Source organism: Penaeus japonicus, unplaced genomic scaffold (assembly GCF_977035675.1).
Source record: "Penaeus japonicus unplaced genomic scaffold, GWHDUDI00000001_assembly GWHDUDI00000033, whole genome shotgun sequence".
Lineage (NCBI taxonomy): Eukaryota > Metazoa > Arthropoda > Malacostraca > Decapoda > Penaeidae > Penaeus > Penaeus japonicus.
In genome coordinates this window covers 10,118,934-10,123,933 of record NW_028234435.1, presented here as the reverse complement: position 1 = coordinate 10,123,933, position 5,000 = coordinate 10,118,934, and the positions used below count along the sequence as shown (strand labels likewise).

The following is a 5,000-nucleotide window of genomic DNA, read 5'->3' as shown; positions in this document are numbered from 1 at the left end:
CACTCAACACCCCACCTCCCTCTCCACGCCTCACCACACACCACTCACACCTCCTCTCCCACCACCCTCCACCATCCCCGCCACCCTCACACTCTGACCACCTCCACTCACCTCCACACTCACAACCAACCAACCCCACACCTCACCACTCACTCCCCACACCCACCAACACACACTCTAACACCCTTCACTCCACACCCACCACACCCAACCCACTCCTCACCACACACACCCCCCTTACCCACACCCACGTCCTCACACACTCTACCAACTCCACACAACACTCTCCTAACCTCCCCAACCACACCTCAACTCTCACACTCCTCCTCACCCCTCTTACACCACACCACCACCAACACCCCACGCACACTCTACTATCTCACATCACTACCCACCCACCCCTCCCCCACATTCCACTCACACACGATCACCCACACACTAAGTTCCTCCACTACTCCTTCCTCACACACCCACCCCCCTCCTACTCCTACCACCTCCACCTCTAACTCACACCACCTTCACCCACACCCCCCTCTCAGCCCTCGCTCGTCCCTCTCCTTTCTCTCTCTCCTCCACCTTCTCCTCTCCACCCCCGTTCACCCTCTACTCGTCTCTCACCCCTCTTCCTCCATTCTCTCTCTCATCCAATCTTCCATACACCACTCATCTCCCACCTCCACCACCTCACCTCCTCAATCCACTCCCCTCACCCTCCTCTCCCTCCTCTCAACCCTCTTACACCCCCACCTTCAACCCTCCCACTCCCTCACTCTCATCACAACTCCATCCAACTCTCACGCTCTCTCTCTCCCCTCCATCCACCTCCCACACTCCACCTCAGCCACTACTCTCCACTCATCCTCCTTCAACACGCCCCGTCCCCTCTCTCTCCTCCTCTACACTCACTCACTCCCTCTCTCTCTCGCACCTCTCTCTCCACCTCTCTCTCCCACCACTCACTACCTCTCTCCCTCTCCCTCACCCTCCCACACTCCCTACCTCACTAACTCCTCTCTCAACTCACTCTCCACCACCACGACCTCCACCACTCACACTTCCTCACCTCCTCTCTCTGTCGTTTCCAACCTATCAGACTTCGACCCACCCCTCACTCTCACACGCTACTCCCGCTCCCACACTCACATCTCACACTACACCACTCACACTACACTCTTCCCTCCCCTACCTCCGTCTCACTCCTCAACACTTCCCACCTCTCCCTCTCCCCACACCCACGTCCCCTCCCTCACCCACACCCCCTCTCCCACACCTCCCTCTCTCACCCACTCCATACACCTCAACACACCCTCATCGTACACCTACCCTCTCTCACCACTCACTCCCCTCCCTCATCTCTCACCATCTCTCACTCTCTTCACTCTAACACCTCACTCCATCTCCCCTCCTCACTCCCCTCCCTCCACACATACGTCCCCTCACTCCCACCCACCACCCACCTCACCAACACACACTCACTCACAACACACTCTCCACTCAACACTCCACACCCTCCACACCCATCCACTCTCCACATCTTCCCATCACACACACTCTCTCTCACTCAACACCCCACACACCCACTCACACCCTCCACTCCAAATCATCTCATCCTCCGTCCCTCCATCGTCTCATCTTCGCCCCACCTCTCACCCTCTCTCTCCCTCTACTCTCTCAACCTCGCTTCACTCTCTCCCTCCACGGCCTCCCCTCACAACCTCCTTTCTCCTCTCTCACTCCCCTCCTCATCTCTCTCTCTCTCACCTCTCGCCCTCTCCTCCCACACACTCTCCTCACCTCACCTCTCATCCACCTCCCTGCTACACTCCTCCCTCTCCTCTATCTCTCCAACACACTTCCTTCCCATCCTCTCCTCCGCCCTCATCCACCCTCTTCCTCTCGAACACTCTCCTCTCCACATCCCCTCTCTCCCCCTCCTCCACCCCCTCCCTCTCCTCCCTCTCTCCATCCCTCCTTCCATCACTCCTACCACTACACCTCTTCCTCTCTCCCCCTCCCCCTCTCCATCACTCCACTCTCCTCCTATCTTCACTTCGCCAATCACACCCCATCCTCTCTCCACCTGCGTCATTCCTCCCCTCTTCTCTCCTCTCTCCACCCCTCCCCCTCACACCTTCACTCCCTCTCCTCTCCTCACACTTCTCCCTCTCCTCACACCTCTCCACCCCCTTTCTCTCACTTCTCTCTCACACCCTCTCCCTCCTTCTCTCATCACACTCATATCAATCTTCCCTCCTCACCCCTTTTCCTCTCCCCCTCCTCCTCGCTCATCTTCCTTCACTCCCTCCACCTCCACTCTCACCTCCCTCTCTCCATTCACAGATTTCTCTCTCCACACCGACCCTCTCCCTCCATCTCCCCCACACCTTCTCCATCTCTTCTCTTCTCCCTCGACCGCCCTCACCACTCACTTCCCCCTCTCACTCTCCCTCTACGCCCTTCTCTCTCCTCTTCTCTCTCCTCTTCTCTCTACTCCCTCTCTCGTCCTCCCTCTCTCCACCTCTCCATCCGGACTCCCATACCATCACCACCTCACACTTCTCCTTACCACTCCCTCGCCTCCTCTCCTTCCACTTCCTTCATCCTCACTCAACCTCCCTGCTGCTCCTCCTCCCTCCTCTCTCCTCCCCCCCCTCTCTCTCACTCCACTCCCTCACCTCTCCTCCTCCTCTCACCACACATACACTGAACCGCCTCTCCACTCAACTCTTCACACCCTCTCGCACACTTCTCTCCACTCTCCCCACCCTCTCCTCCTCCTCCTTCCCCCATCCTCCTCTCTCCCTCCTACACACCCACCCCTCCTCTCTCTCCCCACTCTCCTCTCCCTCTCCCTCTAACTCCTCCCCTCCCACCTTCTCCTCACCCACCTCTCTACAACCGTCTCGTCTACCTCGTCACCACTCTCTCCCCTCACTCCTCACCCGCCGGCTACCTACTCTCTCCCACTTCCATCCTCTCCCTCACCACCTCTCCACCCACACTCACCGTCTCACCCCCTCACCTCCACCATCCCATCAACTCCCTCCTTCTCATATCACCCTCTCCTCCACCCCTACGACCTCTACTCCCCCCACCTCTCCCTCTCTCACCTCCACCTCTCCATCTATCACGCACCACACCTCACTCTCTCCCTCTCACTCCCACACCTCTTCACACACCACCCTCCTCTCGAACCCTCCCCTCCCACCCAACTCTCTCCTCCTACGCACACCTCCACTCTCTCACTCTTCTCTCCATGCTCTCACTCCTCACTCCACTCCCACCCTCACCCTCACACTCTACCTCACACACATCTCCCTCAACTCTTCCATCCCACCACACACCTCTCTCTCTCCTCCTACTCCTTCACTCTACTCCCTCCTCTCCTCCTCTACCCCTCAGTCTCTCACCTCCACACACACTCCCCGATCACCTCATCACCTCTCACTCTCACCCGTCCTCACTCACACTCTCACCCCCACCAACCTCTACAACCACCTCGTCCACTCACACTACCCAACACCTCACCAACACACACACCACACCACACTACATCTCAACACCACCCACACCACTCACACGTCCCCTCATGCTCCACACACACCACACCTCACACACCCACCACTCACACACTCCCACACACCCACCACCCCTCCTCCACCTACCAACTCACACCGAACTACACCACACCCCACCCACTCACCTCCATCTCCAAACACCCACGCCTCCTCCCAGCTCTCCAACAAACACCCAAAACACCCCAACTCTCCTCCACCCTTCTCTCGCCTCCTCCTCTACCGGGCTCCTCCTCCACCACACCCACTTACATTCTCACACATCACAGTCTTCCATCCCACTCTCGCCGTCCACACCTCACCATAGTCACCTCGTCGCCTCCCTCTCACCATCCTCCTCTCCACTCTCCTCTCTCTCCCCCCTCCACCACTCTCCTCCTCTCTACCCACATCCCCTCCCTCCATGTCCACTCTCCCTCACCACAAACACAACTCTCTCTCCACTTTCTACTCACCTCACCCACACCCACTTCGCCTCACCCTCCCCTCTCCTCATCTCTCTCTCCCTCTCTCCCCCCCCCCTCTCTCTCTCTCTCCAGTGTTGTAAAAGTTGGTGGCATTGTATCTGAATTTTACGGTCAGAGTAACTGCTGTATGACAAGCACACTCGCGTTGGCTGCAGCAGCACAGGGGGCGAGAAGAGAAGGCAAAAAGTGATGATTTACGAAAGCAGAGGTGAGAGAGTGAGAGCGGGCTGTTCGTGGGCGATGAGTATGCTGTAACAAGTAGCTGCGCACAGGGAAGGGGACGAGTATGCTGTAAGGGGGAAAAAGTTTGTATGATTAAGGGAAAAAGTCGTACGTTAGAACTATACACCTGCTGCGTCATGTCGTATTCATCTTATCAGTGTCCACCTTCGTTGCTGATAAGGGTTGCTGTAATCCCTTCAGTTGTGACACATGTTGCAATGTTCATCAAGGTTGTTTGGATTAAGGGGGACTTTTGACATTACGAATTAATGACCTGAAGGGAAATGCACTATCTTTCGTTTTTTATAGTATTTTTTGTAGTGTATTCTGTTATATATATTATTTTTTATTCTAAATGTTTTGTGACATTATAAATAACGAAGAGGAGCTTTCGAATAGATTGCGAGTGAAGTGAACGGAATATGAACACGAAATATCCGGATTGAACCAGCGAACTAGTGAACGCGATGAGAACGTGTCTTATACAGCGGTCAGAACAGTCCCCGGGAAGACACTGATAGGCAAAGTGTTCAGTGTTCATCAGTGTTCTTAAATTCATCTTTGTCCAGTATAATTTCAGGTATTTTGTGCTGTTTTGCTCTTTCAATTGGCTTTCCGTACCACTGCCTTGGGAAAAACATGCGACTTGAGGCAAATGCAGTTAGATGACAGTTCTTTTCATTATTCATTAATAATATTTTTTGTGATAGAAAATGTTACCCCTTTGTACACGTAG

At 55.3% G+C, this 5,000-nt stretch overlaps 1 protein-coding gene across 9 annotated transcripts in view; it reads left to right on the top strand.

The window, feature by feature from the left end:
- Positions 1 to 5,000, top strand: part of LOC122267424 (DIS3-like exonuclease 2) — a 201,877-nt gene that overhangs the window by 181,069 nt on the left and 15,808 nt on the right. The window contains exon 1 of one of the 9 annotated variants that reach the window (XM_086530375.1): positions 4,699 to 4,844. The exons of the other annotated variants lie outside the window; for them this stretch is intronic. The gene's annotated coding sequence lies outside the window, so the exon portion shown is untranslated. Of the gene's footprint in view, positions 1 to 4,698; positions 4,845 to 5,000 lie in introns of those variants that run through there. 9 annotated transcript variants of the gene reach the window in all.